Source organism: Chiloscyllium plagiosum, unplaced genomic scaffold (genome assembly GCF_037043375.1).
Source record: "Chiloscyllium plagiosum isolate Xiang-an unplaced genomic scaffold, Cpla_swu_hap1 HiC_scaffold_6, whole genome shotgun sequence".
Lineage (NCBI taxonomy): Eukaryota > Metazoa > Chordata > Chondrichthyes > Orectolobiformes > Hemiscylliidae > Chiloscyllium > Chiloscyllium plagiosum.
In genome coordinates, this window is record NW_028270144.1 from 109,997,887 (window position 1) to 110,014,978 (window position 17,092).

At 42.1% G+C, this 17,092-nt stretch overlaps 1 protein-coding gene across 3 annotated transcripts in view; it reads left to right on the plus strand.

Annotated features, from left to right (window-relative positions):
* The first annotated feature begins 290 nt into the window (after window positions 1-290).
* The window catches only part of cnga3a (cyclic nucleotide gated channel subunit alpha 3a), a 54,232-nt gene continuing 37,430 nt past the window's right edge, over window positions 291-17,092 (plus strand). For all 3 annotated transcript variants that reach the window (XM_043692266.2, XM_087988352.1, XM_043692268.2), the window contains exon 1: window positions 291-719. The gene's annotated coding sequence lies outside the window, so the exon portion shown is untranslated. The remainder of the gene's footprint in view (window positions 720-17,092) is intronic.

Sequence of the window (17,092 nt, forward strand, 5' to 3'; positions counted from 1 at the left end):
AATGCGGGACGCGAGGGTGGATAAGTCAATGCAATAGTGAGTGAGCTGGGAAGTAATTCCGTTCTGTTGGCGCGGCTGGTCAGAGAGTCCACAAGAAAAAGCGACTTGGGTGGAAGACGTTTAGCATTCGGTCAGGAAAGGGAACACGGGGAGAGATGTGGGGGAGAGGGAGGTGGAGGGTTCAAAGGTTGGGAGGGGGGTGGGTGAAATGTGTACACATCAATGCAGTCTCTCTGGCTGCAGCAAGACTGGCTACCATCCTCCCCACACCCCCACAACCTCTCGATTCCAGTCTGTCCCGAAGCTTGATGCATATTAAACAGATGGTCTAGGTGACGTCCAGAGTTAGAGATAATAATCAGTCTGATCAGATGACAAAACACTCGTCGTTTCATCTCTCGACTCCCGCCCCCAAAATAAAAGAAAAGCAGCGGAAAAAAAGTCTTAAGAGTCTTTTATTGTCTCTCACGTTTTGATGTGGGTCGTGCTGGATGGAGTAGGCGCCCTTTGATTGAAACTGGAGACATGGGGTTGATTTCTGAGAGAAAAGCGGTCAGTCACAGCAAGGGTTCGTCAACTCCTCCCGGGACCAGGGAAAGCAATTAAAAACCCGAACCGAGAGGATAGGAATCCGCATCACAAGTCCGGCTGAGGGGAGACAGAGTCCCCAGGGTGGGACCCATCACAACAAGAGGAGACAAGGAAACCCGCGACACAAGGTAAGGAGAGTGTATATGTGTGTGTGTGTACTGAACAGTGATTTATGTGTGTGAGAGAGGGAAATAAACGCTGTGAGTTTCACAGCTTTTTAAAACAGACTTTTCCAGAACTCGGCATCTCCTTGCCCCTCAGAATCCCAAGTGTGGAAACAGACTATTCGGCCCAACAAGTCCACACTAGCTCTCCGAAGAGCATCTCACCCAGACTCGGCCTTTCTCTGTAACCCTGTATTTCCCATTTATAATCCACCTAACCCGCACATTTTTGGACTGTGGGAAGAATCCCATAGAATCCAATGTGCAAACTCCACACAGACAATCGCCCGAGGCTGGGATTGAACCCAGGTCCCTAGCACTGTGAGGCAGCAGTGCTAACCACTGAGCCACCGTGATGCCCTAAATGTTGAGGGGAGGAGGGTGTGAAAAGGGCAGCAAACTGGGGAATGAGTTGTAAACATTTGCTCAAACTCTTAATTCCCCTTTCCCACGTTTATAACGCCTTTCCATCCCATTATTCCATCCCCGAAGTTACTGCTGGGTAGGCTCCGCTTTGTCAAGCTGCGAGGTGCGTTGATCTATCCGCCTCGCTCATTCCCGCGAACTGCGGGGAGGGTGTTCACACTAATCCTAAAGCCATGTGTATCCGCGACCCCCTCCGTCCGGGGAGACTCTGAGCCCAGCCGAGAGAGGCTTCCCATTTATTTCTTTTTCTGGTCAACTTGATCCCGCGACAAAGTTGTCTGGAAGAAATTGAGAAATGATTTATCCTGGAAGATCCAATGGACATGTTGCTGGAGCAGGGCGATCGCGAGTGGTCCTATGTATTTTCCATTCCGAGTGTAGCTGGCCAGTAGGAAACATTCATTCTTACCTTCATCTAGTCGGATCGTCATGGTTACTGGACGTGTAACCATGACGAAAGATCTCAGGGTGAAGGTGGATGAGAATTGATAACAAAGCACTTCAGGTCTCTCTTCAGAGATACATGCATCCTGTCCCCAATCTCGTCAATTCGACAGGAAAACCAGGGTTTTGTTTATAGTTTATCGCCTGGAGTAATTACACAGTCTATCAAAAATAATTGCTACTCTTTAAAACAAAATCCATCATCAGCAATTAAATTCACTACCTCTCTACCCCAGAAACTGCATAATAGCTAGGTCCTCTAAGGTAATATTTTCATTGTCACTATAAGTCAAGATCATTTGATGGACCGAATGGCCGACTCCCGCTCCTGTTTCCTTCCAAATAAAGGCATGTATGACACATAAGGAGGCCATTCGGTCTTCTGTGCCAACTGAAAACAACCAATCCGACTTTCTAATTCTTTGATTAGTAACCTCGTAGGTCACAGCACTTCAAGTTAATTTTATTTATTTATCCACGGGATATGGGTGTTGCTCGCTTGGTCACCGTTCTTTATATCTCAGTAGACAGAACCTAGCTAATGATGCCAGTTAACCCTTTCAGGCACTGACTGCCTTATATAGTAACTTGCCCAAGCTTTATTCTGGTTATTCATTTTTGGTATAACTATTTCAATAAATAAAGCAGGTCTGGCAATACCACACCTCCTCTGACTTTACAAATAGCTGATGACTTTGTTGGGTTGAAAGTCTGATGTGTCCAGGTGCACTTCATTTCCTGAATGTCTCTAGTATTGATGCCACTGTTGAACAATTTATTCCCCTTGACCAATATTTGGTTTGCTTGTCAGAGAACATATTTGTGTTTCTGAAAGAAGCAATCCTGTTTTTTAAAGCTTCATGAGGTAAACTCGTGTGTGATCTTTCCGTTCTTGTACTAATGCTTTCGGATAGCATTGTCATTTCTTCAAATTCAGCCACGGACAGTTACTGTGCTGTCTTGGTACTGCTTCTCGTAAAGAGCTGAATTGACTGTATCAAGAATCTACTACTAATTCATGGTGTTGTGGTGCCAAGAATATTAAATGATCAGATTTTGAAGATTATTTGCAATTGGAAAATAATTGAATAATTCATTTTATACCTGTGAAATCAGTTGTGTCTTCTAATCTCTCAGTTGCGAAAATTACAGATGTAACTAATCGTGTGTTCAGTCACCTACAAACAGACCCCACCACCAGAGATATATTTGCATTTCGGAGAGACCATTTCCTCCACGACTCCCTTATCAGGTCCATGCTCCCCACCAACCCATCCTTCCCTCTTGGTATCTTTCCTTGCTACTGCAAGAAGTGCAAAACCTGCATCCACACCTCCCTTCTCACCTCCATCCAAGGCCCCAAAGGATCCTTCCGCACCTGACAGAAATGTACCTGTACTTCCACCCACGTCATCTACTGTGTCCATTGCACCCGATGTGGTCGCCTCTATATTGGGGAGACAGGACACCGACTTGTGGATCGTATCAGAGAACATCTCTGGGACATCCACTCTAACCAACCCCACCGCCCTGTGGCTGAACACTTTAACTCCCCCTCCCACTCTGCCAAGGACATGCAGGTCCTGGGCCTCCTCCATCTCCAAACCCTAACCACCCGATGCTTGGAGGAAGAACACCTTGGGACCCTCCAACCACACAGGATCAATGTGGATTTCATGAGTCCCCCCACCTTATCCCAGTCTCAACCTTCCAACTTCCCTCTTGAATGGTCCTACCTGTCCATCTTCCTTCCCACCTATCTGCTCCACCCTCCTCTCTGACCAATCACTTTGACCCCCCCCTTCATCTACCTATTGCATTCTCAGCTACCTTCCCCAAGCCCCACCCCCTCCCATTTATCTGTCAGCCCACAAGCCTCATTCCTGATGAAGGGCTTATGCCCAAAACATCGATTCTCCTGCTCCTCGGATGCTGCCTGACTGGCAGTGCTTTTCCAGCACCACACTCTTCGACTCTAATTGTGAGTGCTGCATATTTTCTCAGAGGTTCCGTGAACATTTTTTCAGACGTATGACATTGTCCTTTGTTGAACAAAACTGTGCTGGTCGTTGGTATTTGTCTTCAGTGCTGGTTCATGTTCTTCAGTATACTGCAGTATTTTAAGAACAAAAGTATGCTGTTTTGCTAAGTAGTGAGAAATGTTGGTTTCTGTTGACCTACACCTGTCCAACATAGTATTGGTCTCTTTGTGTTAAACTATGCAGAGTAATCTCTTGATTTTAAATTGCGTTTGCCTGTGCCAAGCAGTTCTCTGTCAGATGGTTGTAGTTTCATTTTCTTCCACTGTGGGACTTTTTAAATAATACCATAATATTCACTGCAGTGTCAAGTATGAAATCAGTTAGATGATCATTGAAAGGTGTGAGTTGACAATTCCTAGAGGCGCTAGTGGTTCATCTATACCAGATATTATACATAGAGTTTAAAGATTGTGTATCATCATGTAAAGGTATATGTTCTAAGAATGAATGTCTTGATATTCTGGATTTTCTTTCAAAGATATTAACATTTTAACTAACATGTTAACTAACTAATAATGCTAAGTAAGCATTATTAGTTCTGTTATTCCAACAATCGTTTTGGACATTTACACATTCTCTGGCAATGTCAGTTTTTTATTACAAACTTTGCATTGGTGTTTAAAGCTGGACATTGTTTCCAATGGCATTGTTTCTGAAGTGCACATCTGGAGAAGTGTGTTCTAGCATCTAAGTAATTTGATGACTTTTTAATGTTGGTCTATCATGTGATGTATTGGTACCTTAGAAAGTTGACAAAATCTGATGAACTTCTTCAGTTAAGTTAGCTTTCTGATCCTGTCATTCTGTTGCACTGTTTCCAGGTTTCAGCCTCTACCACTAACTGCATAGTTCTTTTGCGTGTAAGGTCCTCTTTTAGATTGTAACCTATCCTGCCTCCTGGTACAAAAGATCTCGGTACCTTTCACCTTCCCTGATATGTGTCAAAAATTGCAAATCAGCTTCCATCTTAATGACCCTGAGCCAAAGTTCCTTGAGCCACAAACACTTACTTCAGAAGTGTTTGCCCTGGATCACCATGGTATCTATAGCTTCCTCATTCTGCAGCTTTGTTGCACAATCCATTCTGCATTCTTAATCAATTTCAATTACTTAAATATATTATTGACTTACATTGCGTGACAAACAATCTTTTTACTTGATTGTTAATTTCTTTAAAACTTGAGAACGGAATAGATTGTAACTACTTACCAGATACTCACCAAATAATTAGCTGCTTTCCCTAGAGTAAAAATAATTTCTTATGGACAAAAAGTGTAGAAGAGGAAACAGACACCGCCTTCCCCCATCACTGAACACCCACTCACCAATCTCTCAGGTTAACATTCAATTTTCTCAGCTGCATGTCCCTCCATGACCTTGCCTCCAGAATCCACAAAAATCTTTGGACTCCTCCAATTCTGGATTCTTCTGCAGTTTTGTTTGCTGCATCATTGGTGGCCGTGCCTTTAACTGCTTAGTCTCTAAGATTTGGAATTCCTTCCATGCACCTGTTTGCCTCTGTACCTCTTTATTTCCTCCCTTCAGCTGTTTCATAAAATCCCATCTTTTTGACCAAGCCTGTGATTTCCTGTTGTGCTGCTTGAGAGTCATAGGGATGTACAGCACAGAAACAGACCCTTCGGTCCAACTCGTCCATGCCGACCAGAGATCCTAAAGTAATCTAGTCCCATTTGCCAGCACTTGGCCGGAATCCCTCTAAATCTTTCCTATTCATATATCCATCCAGATGCCTGTAATTGTACTTGCCTCCACCACTTCCTCTGCATCTCATTCCATACACGCACCACCCTCTGTGTGATAAGGTGCCCCACACATCTCTTGTATCTTTCTGCTCTCACCGTAAACCTATCCCCCTAGTTCTGGACTCACCCACTCCATGAAAAAGACCTTGTCATTTATCCTATCCATGCCCTTCATGGTTTTATAAACCTCACCCTCCAATGCTCCAGGGAAAACCACGCCAGCCTATTCAGCCACTCCCTGTAGCTCAAATCCTCCAAACCTGGCAACATCCTTGTAAATCTTTTCTGAACCCTTTCAAGTTTCACGACATCCTTCTGATAGGAAGGAGACCAGAATTGTATGAAATATTCCAAAAGTGGCCTAACCAATGTCCTGTGCAGCCGCAACATGACCTCCTATATCCAATAATCAATGTGCTGACCAATAAAGGAAAGCATATCAAATGCCTTCTTCACTATCCTATCTACCTGTGGCTCCACTTTCAAGGAGCTATGAACTTGCACTCCAAGGTCTCTTTGTTCAGCAACACTCCATAGGACCTTACCATTAAGTGTATAAGTCTTGCTCAGACTTGCTTTTCCAAAGTGCAGCACCTCGCATTAATCTGAATTCAACTCCATCTACCACTCCTCAGCCCATTTGCCCGTCTGCTCAAGATCCCGTTGTACTCTGAGGTAACCTTCTTCATTGTCCACTACACACCAATTTTGGTGCCATGTGCAAACTTACTAACAATACCTCCTACGTACACATCCAAATCATTTATATAATTGATGAAAAGCAGTGGACCCAGCACTGATCCTTGTGGCACACCACTGGTCACAGGCCTCCAGTCTGAAAAAACAACCTTCCACCACCACCCTCTGTCTTCTGCATTTGAGCCAGTTCTCTATCCAAATTGCTAGTTCTCCCTGTATTCCACGAGATCTAACCTTGTTAACCTGACTCCCATGAAGAACCTTGTTGACCGCATTACTGAAGTACATATATTGAGGAACTTCGATTATCCGAATGCCTTGGGCAGGGAGTATTTGGTTTGGATAGTCAAATGCTTGGATAATTGAATGTTCAGATAATTGAATGCTAGATAACACGGTTTAACAATCATTGGAACCCTGCGATCTTGTCTGAATATTCTAAAATTCAGATTATCAAATGCTGGATAATCGAGGCTCCTCTGTAGATTGCGTCTACCACTCTGCCCTCATCAAATTCTTTATTACCTCTTCAAAAAACTCAATCAAGTTTGTGAGATATGATTTCATGAGACACAAAGCCATGCTAACTATCCCTAATCAGTCTTTGCCTTTCCAAATATATGTAAATTCTGTCCCTCAGGATTCCCTCAAACAACTTGCCGACCACCAATGTCAGGCTCACAGGTCTATAGCTCCCTGGCTTGTCCTTACCACCTTTCTTCAATAGTGGTGCCACGTTAGCCAACCTCCTGGCTTTCAGCACTTCATCTGTGACTAGCGATGATACAAATATCTCAGGAAGGGATCCAGCAATCACTTCCCTAGCTTCTCACAGAGTTCCAGGGTACACCTGGGGATTTATCCACTTTTGTGTTTCAAGACATCCAGCACCTCCTCCTCTGTAGTATGGACATTTTTCAAGATGTCACCCTCTATTTCCCCACATTCTATATCTTCCAAGTCCTTCTCCACAGTAAATACTGATATAAAATACTTGCTTAGTATCTCCCCCATCTCCTGTGGCTCCACATATAGGCTACCTTGCTGATCTTTGAGGGGCCCTATTCTCTCCCTAGTTACCCTTTTATCCTTAATGCATTTGTAAAATCTATTTGGATTCACCTTAACCCTATTTGGGAAAGCTATCTCATGTCCCCTTTCAGCCCTCCTGCATTTCCTCGTAAGTATAATCCTATTGCCTTTATACTCTTCTCAGAATTCATTTGATCTATCCTGTCTATACCTGACATATGCTTCCATCTTTTTCTTAACCCAAACCTCAATTCCTCTAGTTATCCAGCATTCCCTATATCTACCAGCTTTTCCTTTCATCCTAACAGGAATATACTGTGTCTTGGATTCTCGTTATCTCATTTCTGATGGCTTCCCATTTTCCAGCTGTCCCATTACCTGTGAACATCTGCTCCCAGTCAGCTTTTGAAAGTTCTTGCCTAATACAGTCAAAGTTAGTCTTCCTCCAATTTAGAACTTCAACCTTTAGATCCAGTCTATCCTTTTCCATCACTATTTAGAAACGCATAGAATTATGGTCGCTGGCCCCAAAGTGCTCCCCCATTGATACCTCAGTCATCAGCCCGGCCTTATTTCCCAAGAGAAGATCAAGTTCTGCACCTTCTCTGGTAGGTACATTCACATACTGAATCAGAAGATTTTCTTGTACACATTTAACAAGTTCCTCTCCGTCTAAACCCTTAACACTGTGGCAGTCTCAGTCTATGTTTGGAAAGTTAAAATCCCCTACTATAACCTCCCTAATATTCTTACAGATAACTGAGATCTCCTTACAAATTTGTTTCTCAATTTCCCTCTGACTATTAGGGGGTCTGTAATACAATCCCAATAAGGTTATCATCCCTTTTTTATTTCTCAGTTCCACCTAACTAACTTCCCTGGATGTATTTCAGGGAATATCCTCCCTCAGCACAGCTCTAATGCTATCCTTTGTCAAAATCTCCACTCCCCTCCTGCCTTGCCCCCTTTTCTATCTTTCTTATAACATTTGTATCCTGGAACATTATGCTGTCAGTCCTGTCCATCCCTGAGCCATGTTTATGTAATTGCTATGATATCCCAGTCCCATGTTCCTAACCATGCCCTGAGTTCATCTGCCTTCCCTGTTAGGCCCCTTGCATTGAAGTAAATGCAGTTTAATTAATCAGTCCTACCTTGTTCTCTGCTTTGTTCCTGCCTGCCCTGACTGTTTGATTCGCTCCTTTTCCCAACTGTACCAGTCTCAGATTGATCTCTTTCCTCACTATCTCCCTGGGTTCTCCCTCCACCCTGCTCCCCCCCCCCACCACTGTACTGTTTAAATCCTCCCGAGCAGCTGTAGCAAATCTCCTTGCCAGTATATTAGTCCCCTTCCAATTCAGGTGCAATTTATGTCCACTTCTTGGATATAATACTTCTATCCCAGAAGAGATTCCAATAAATCAAAAATGTGAAACCTTCTCCCCTGCACCAGCCCCTCAGCCACATATTCATCTGCTCTATCTTCCTATTCCTACCCTCACTAACTCGTAGCACTGGAAGTAATCCAGATATTACTACACTCGCGGACCTCCTTTTTAAATTCCTGTCTAACTTCCCTATATCCTCCCTTCAGAATCTCATCCTTTTCCCTACCTATGTCGTTAGTTCCAAAGTGTACAATGACCTCCTGCTGGGCCCTCTCCCCTTTGAGAACATTCTGCACCCTGTCTGAGATATCCTTGATCCTGGCACGAGGGGGGCAACATACCATTCTGCTTTTTTGGTGCTTGCCACAGAAACATCTGTCTGTGTCTCTGATAGAGTCCCTTAACACGATTGATCTCTTGGAACCCGATGTACCCCTCATTGCATTAGAGCCAGTCTCAATACCAGAAACTTGGCTGTTCGTGCTATGTCCCCCTGAGAATCCATCACCCCCTACATTTTTCAAAACAGTATACTTGTTTGAAATAGGGATAGTCACAGAAGACTCCTGCACTACCTGCCTACCCCTCCTGCCTTTCCTAGAGTTAGCACATCCACCTGACTGTATCTGCGACTTTGCTCCCTTTCTCTAACTGCCATCCACCACACCCCTTAGCTCTTGCATATTCCTTATTGCCTTTAACTGTTGCTCCAACCGAACCATGCAATCTGATTGGATTCGCACCAAACACACATCCTGCAGACATAATCATCAATAACATGGAAACTCTCCCTAAACTCCCACATACAACAGGAAGAACATATCACTTTACTAAAGGCCATCTTTGCTCCTTCACAATCGACAGATCCAGAAAATAGCACTGTCTTTTTGCTCTAAATATTAGTGCTCCAGGCTAACTTCGTACTTATGGTTTACATTTTTAAAATTCAATCAAGAGACAGATCTCAATAAAACATATAATCAAGAAAGAGCCCACTGTGCACTACTGTAGACTTACAGCAAGGTTACACTTACAAACTATGCACTTATTTGTTCCTGTGCTGTGAGCTCTCCCAGATAGATTCCTCCAAGGTCAACTGTGAATTTTGCTGTGAACTTTTCCTACTCACACTCCGATGTCCAGAGATACATGAACTCAAACAGCAAAGGCAGTAACTGTGCAGATTCACTGCTTTTGTGATTCACTGTCAAGTTTTGTTTGCTGCCATGAAATACCTTGGAATGTTTTCCTGCATTAGTGGGATCTAGGATCATGCGTCAGCTAAAATGAAGGAATGTAAGATGTGTCCAGTATATATGTATAGGATTGTTATGCAGCTTGGAAGGTAACAATGGTGTTCACATGCATCTACAGTTCTTTTCCTGGCAGATAGTTGAAGGTACAGTTTGGAAGGTGCTGTCAGGCATCTTGTAGGTATTGCACACTGTAGATGTCTATTGGTGAAAGAGATAAAGGCTTATAATGGTGGGTGGGGTCCCAAACAATTCAACTGCTTTGTCCTGGAATGCGTTGTGCCAGAGTGTTGTTTCATTCATGCTATTGCTACACTAAACCAGGTCGGTAAAGAGTATCCTGTCACGTTGCTGACGTGTGCCTTGAAGGTGGGGAAAAGAACAATCAGGAAGTGACCAACCACCTTAGAATACTCAGTCTCTCACCTGCTCTAGCAGCCATTGATTGCATTTTTGTGTCTGACCCAGTGAGTTTCTGGTCAATGTTGACCCCACATGCTGACAGATTTTTCAATGTTAATGGCATGATGGAAATGTTCCATAGCTCAATTATTTATATTGAAGGTGAAAATGTTTTACTGTTACCTTTATAATATTGTTATTTCGAGCTCTAGAGCCTCATGATTATTCTGGTAATTAAAGTGTCAAAGTAAATGTATATAGCATAATAATGATTATACCGTAGTAGATTGTATTCAAAATAAATTCTGCAATGTATCATTCACTACGGGTTGAATAAATTTAAAAGTATGAATGGAATATATCTAGGAGCAATGCTTACTTTACAACTAGAGTCAAAAATGTTGTCTCAATGTGGTTAGAAATGCTTAAATCTAACAAAAACAATCTATAAAACATTTGGCTACTTCCTTTGTGTTTTTCTTTTCATTTGTAATTCACTATTTGTGCTAAAAATGTGTTGCTGGTAAAGCACAGCAGGTCAGGCAGCATCCAAGGAACAGGAGAATCGACGTTTCGGGCATAAGCCCTTCATAAGCCCTTCCTGATGAAGGGCTTATGCCCGAAACGTCGATTCTCCTGTTCCTGGGATGCTGCCTGACCTGCTGTGCTTTACCAGCAACACATTTTCAGCTCTGATCTCCAGCATCTGCAGACCTCACGTTCTCCTCGAAGATTCACTATTTGTGGTCAGGCAAGTTACCCAGCTTCAAATCTTACTTAAATAGACGTAAATTTGATTATTTTCTGACAATATTGACATTCCCCTTAATGTCTATTTGCAAGAAAGGACTTGAATTTCTGTTTCACTTTTTCAATTCCTAAATGCTTCACAGCAAATGAAGTGTAATGATGGCTGTAATGTCAGAAACTGCTGCCAATGTAAGCCCAAGAAGCTCCCAAAAACAGTAATATGATAATGCCCAGATAATCTGTTTTGGCGATTCACTTGAGGAAATAAATACTCACCTTATCCTTGTTGTAATCATGACATAAGAACATAACAAACAGGAGTAGGAGTAGGCGATTCAACCCCTCCAACCTGCCCCACCATTCAACAAGATCATAGCTGATATTCCCCAGGCCTCAACTCCTCTTGAACACAGGCTGAGCATAGCTTTCACCTCTCGTGTCCAAGTTTGGTGTGAGTCATTCACTAAAGAGCTGCCTGAACACTTGCTATGAAAAGAAAGGCTCAATAAGGACTTAAGTCAGGGAAAAGACAATTGCACTTTCTGTTTCAATCTTAGCAATCAGACAGAACAGTTACATTTATTCCTACTCTTGGTTAACTTGACTTTGTTTTTAAATGTATTGCAAATCTATTGTCACTGTTGCCTGATATCCAATCCTGTCATACACAATGGAATTGACTGGCTGAGTGTATAGTAATTGATTGATCTACTTTGCACACAAACTGCAATTCTGCACCTTAATCTTGGGCATGGTATTTATAAACCTTCCGTGTTGTCACATGTAAATAATTTAGTGGCACCTTTTAGCTGTAAAAATGACAAAAAGACCCCAATTAAGGTGAACAATTTCAGGGAGACCTGATAGAAGTTTATAAAATTATGAGAGGCATAGATAGGGTTCATGATTCGGAGATGCCGGTGTTGGACTTGAGTGTACAAAGTTAATAATCACACAACACCAGGTTATAGTCCAACAGGTTTAATTGGAAGCACACTAGCTTTTGGAGCAACGCTCCTTCATCAGGTGATTGTGGAGGGCTCGATCATAACACAGAATTTATAGCAAAAATTTGCAGTGTGATGTAACTGAAATTATACATTGAAGAATTGATTGTCTGTTAAGCCTTTCATCTGTTAGAATACAGTGATAGTTTCACTTCTTTCATGTGTAAATCACAAAACCCTTTTTTTAAAGTTGCATTCTCGGGTTAGCTGTTAACAATGGTGATAGCTAGACAATATGTTGAAGGTGTTAGCCCCCTGTGTTCTCTGTCTATGACCTGATGTTTAGATTGATTCCAATCTAAAAAGTGAGATAACAGAGTTTTACATAAATTCATGCAGTTTTTGAGCTCAGAGTTCTACAAATATGTATGTGGTTTTTGAGCAAAGTGCAATGTAACTCTGCAAGTACCAAAAAAATTCACCACACAAAATATGTGTGCATGTGGGTCTTTGTCTGTGTGTGTGTCTGTCTGGGGTGGGGGTTGTGAGTGTGAGAAAGTGTGTGTGTGTAGTGAGTGCAGAGTGTCTTAAGTCTGTGAGGGGGTGCATGTGTGGGAGTCTGTGTCTATAAGGGTGTGGGTGGGTGTCTGTGTGCGCGTCTGTGTGTATCTGTGTCCGTGTGTATGTGAGAGTGTGTGTGTGTGTAGGAATATCTGTGTGTGTGTGTGTGTAGTGCAATGGTGATCACCTGTAATGTGACATGAACCCAAGGTCCCGGTTGAGGCCCTCCCTATGGGTACCGAACTTAGCTATCAGCCTCTGCTCGGCCACTTTCCTCTGCTGCCTGTCCCGAAGTCCACCTTGGAGGATGGTCACCCGAAGGTCTGAGGCTAAAAGTCCTGGACCACTGAAGTGTTCCCCAACTGGGAGGGAACCCTCCTGTCTGTTGATTGTTGTGCGGTGTCCATTCATCCGTTGTCGTAGCCTTTGCTCGGGTTGACAGTCAGAATTGCTTTTCCAGAGTTGCAATGAATAATACTAGAGGGCTCGCATTTAAGTTAAGAGGGGTAAGTTCAAAGGAGATGTGAGGGGCATGTTTTTTTACACAGACTGTGGAGAGTGCCTGGAACATACAGGGGTTGTGGTAGAAGCACAATGTACAATAGAAGTGTTTAAGGCATTTTAGATAAGCACATGAATAATCAAGGAATGGAGGGATATGGACCAAGGGCAGGCAGAAGAGATTAGTTTAATTTGATGTCGTATTCAGCACAATATCATGGGCTGAGGCCTCCCTTCCTGTGCTCTATTGTTCCATGTTCTAATTGTGCAGCTTTTCTTGCTTATTTTGTGTGTTTAATGTTGGCAATTTTATTTAAACACTTTTTTTATTGACGACATCCTAGAGGAAATTCAGTTGGAGAAATAACCATTTTTAACCGGCTGATTGACCTGAAATGACATGCAAAGTGGGACAACTTCATTGAAGCATCTTCTGATAATGGCTGTTTTTATTAATGTTAATACAATTCCATCACAGAGCAAACACTTTAGAACCAGATAAGGCATCCTGAACTCACAGTTTAAATCAGATGGACATGATTATAAAGTAAAGCAAAAGGATTTAATCAATATTCTAACTAATAGTTTGATCTTGCAAGGATGCAATGTCCTTGGAGGGATCACAACCGAGGTTTACAAGAATGATACCTGGATTTCAAAGGCTAAATTGTGAGGAGAGATTATATAAACTAGACCTGTTTTCTCTCAAGATTAGAAGGTTAAGTGGTGATCTGATTGAAATCTTCAAGGCAATGATAGGGTAGGTAAAGTTAAACTATTTCCATTGATTGGGAATTCTAGAACAAAGGGCATAATTTGACAATTAGGGCCAGACCATTCAGGAGCGATGTTAGGAAGTATTTCTGTACACAAAGGGGTGATGGTGGCTTAGTGGTTAGCACTGCAGCCTCACAGTACTAGGGACCTGGGTTTGATTCTAGCCTCGGGTGACTGTCTGTGTGGAGTTTGCACATTCTTCCTGGCTCTGCGTGGGTTTCCTCCGGGTGCTCTGGTTTCCTCCCACAGTCCAAAGATGTGCAGATTAAGTGGATTGGCCATGCTAAATTGCCCATAGTGTTAGGTGCAATAGTCAGAGGGAAATGGGTCTGGGAGTTATTCTTCGGAGGGTCAGTGTGGACTTGTTGGGCCAAAGGGCTTGTTTCCACACTGTAGGGAATCTAATCTAAAGGGTGGTAGATGTTTGCAACTCTATTCCACAAATGGCAGTGTATGCAGGATCAGTTGTTAATTTAAAATCTGAGATAGATAAATATTTGTTAAGCAAAGGAGTTAAGGCGAATTAGACAAGGGCAGGATGATGGAGTTAGGCCACAGATCAGCCATGAGCTCATTGAATGGTGGAACAGGCTTGAGGGGTTGAATTGTCTATTCCAGTTCCTACGTTTATCAAAATAGATCAACTATGCTGCCATCTGGGGTTTTAAGTAACAAGCACTTGTGTGCAAGTCGAGGCCTCAGTAAGCAAACATTCTGGCAACATTTGTTACTGTAAAGCCATACTTCATTTATGCAGTGGCATTCTTAGTAAATACTCAATAATTCAAAACAACATCTATTTCTGGCATAAATTATCAAGGATTTCTGAAATGTATTGTCTTCCTTGTTGAATAATATCAAAATTTCTTGTCTGGCATGCATCTGCCTAACAGTATTTCAAAGATAGTCAATCACACTTTTGCATCAATCCCACTCAAACCAGGAGGCCTTTGTGTCCACTGTTGGACATTTTGCTCAGCTCTCATAATGGTTGTCCAGATGAAACTATAGTCTTATGTTGATTATCGTGCAGTCATTTGACTGAGCTAAGAGTTTATATTATTGTCTATCTTGGAAGGAATGAATTTACAGCCTGGGGCAGAAAACATTAAATAGAAATTAATGTTTCACATACTACTAATCAAAAGTCTAATCCATAAATAATTGGAATAAAATAGATTTCTCCTTCTTCATTCTTCACATTTGTTCAACTAATTCTTGTCTAAAGAAGATAAATACCTGGAGGTATGAAGACCCATCAGGACAAAGAATACCCCAAAGTGCTTTGCAGCCAGTTAGTGACTTTTGAAGTGTTATGATGTAGGAAAGACAAATGCCAATTTTTACACAGCAAGCTCCCACAAACAGCAATGTGATAATGACCACAGAACCTGTTTTTTTGTGACATTGAGGGATAAGTATTTTGAAATAGTGTCTTAGGGGTAGTTGACATCCACTTGAGACCACAGACAGGACCTCATTTTAACATCCCATCTGAAAGATAATATTTCTGACCATGCAGCACCCTCTCAGTCCTGCATTTGAATGTCAGCTTTGCGTTTTGCACCTGAATCCTAGAGAGGGGCTTGAACCTGAAACTTTCTGACTTGGAGGAAACTGATCATTGGCTGGGACCTGTCGAGAATTAAAAGGCATATAATTTTTTGGCATGATTATTAAAGGATACAGGTACGTTTCAGAGAAATGTTGACGTATTAATGTGTTGCCCCAGAGAACTGAAGAACATTGCTTGAGGCTTTGAATCTACTTACAAGCAGTAGGCTTCAGACTTCATCAGGGTGAAAGTGAGGACTGCAAATGCTGGAGATTAGAGTCGAGAGTGTGGTGCTGGAAGAGCACATCAGGTCAGGCAGAGACATTCAGTTCTGGGCAAAAAGGACAGGGACTGTATCAGAGAACAAGTCCATTAGAAGATGAATAATTAGGAAATACCTACTCTGTGTGTTGGAGTGAATGAGAAATAATTCATGATATTGTTGTTCTGTGCTTATGTCATCTCTACCAACTGCACATATACATTGAATGTTTTCTACCTTCAGTTATTGCAGAGATTTTCAAACTTAAATCATTTTATGCCATAAATTTTCATTGTTTGCTGACTTAGTACAATATTTCCATTGTTGTCCATTACAAGAACACTTATCCTGTCATAATGGTGACCCTGTATGGAGTAGGTGATATTGTGCTTCAGAACCTGTAAGTGGGGTCACTGATCAGTTAATTTTTCTTAGTGCCCCTTATACAAGAAATTTAGAGTTGTAATGTTTTCCCTATTCACACCATCTTGCATTCTCTGTAGAACTAGCTGCACCAATAAAATTGTTGTGTATTATACAAATCTGCTATTATAATACTGGGAAGGACAACCCACTGCAAAACATCGACCACATGGTTGCCTTCAATCTCTGTTGTTTCAGGGTTTATCCTGCTCCCCATGTCAGGGACTGAATAGCCAAGCAATTATTATCAGGGAGGTTAGATAGGGAAAGCAAAGAAAAGGTGCAGATCTCCTATGTCAGGATGCCTCTTTTCCTTTATTTAACCCTGACTTGGAGGCTGGTACGCAATTAAGATGATGGCTTGAATGGTGTGTTGGTGACAATATTGATAGTAAATAGCCTGAACCCCTAAAGAAAGATATCATTTTAAAACAAAAATCTTAATTGACTCTTTAATTTGGGTTCTGTGACTGCGTGAGGGGAAGAGGGATTCTGAACTACTCTTTCTGTAGTAGCAAGTGTATTTTCCAATTGTGTGGGGGGATGCGACAATGTTAGCTCTGGTGCCTGCATACCTATGTAAATGAAGAACACTCCCACTGGTGAGGATTATACTGAAGGACATCCTTATGAGGATTTTCAGGGCAGGTAGTTTGCATTACCTGGAAAGCTGGGAATGAGCAGTTCTTGGAGAGATGTTGTGCAGATAGCCTTTCCATTTATGAACTCTTTGGAACAGTCATTGCAATGGCAGTGCTAATTTAATTATGATGGTATAACAATCAGGAATTTGTCAGATTCAGACAATGATTATCAGTTTACCAGCGTGTAATCAATGAACTAAAACCAAACACAGTAGACATTTTGTGCATGTATTCCAAAGAGCATTGTTGTTTTTATTAATTCGTGGAATGTGGTATTTATTTATAGCCCATTCCTAATCTCCTTGAAAACGTGGGGGTGACTTGGCTTCCTGAACCCTTTGGGATGTAAGTAACCCAGTTCTTGGGATGTAAGTACACCCACAGTGCTGTTGGGTTGGGGGTACCGGGTTTTGACTCAGACAGTGAAGGAACAGAAATATATATTAAGTCCGGATGGTGTGTGACATG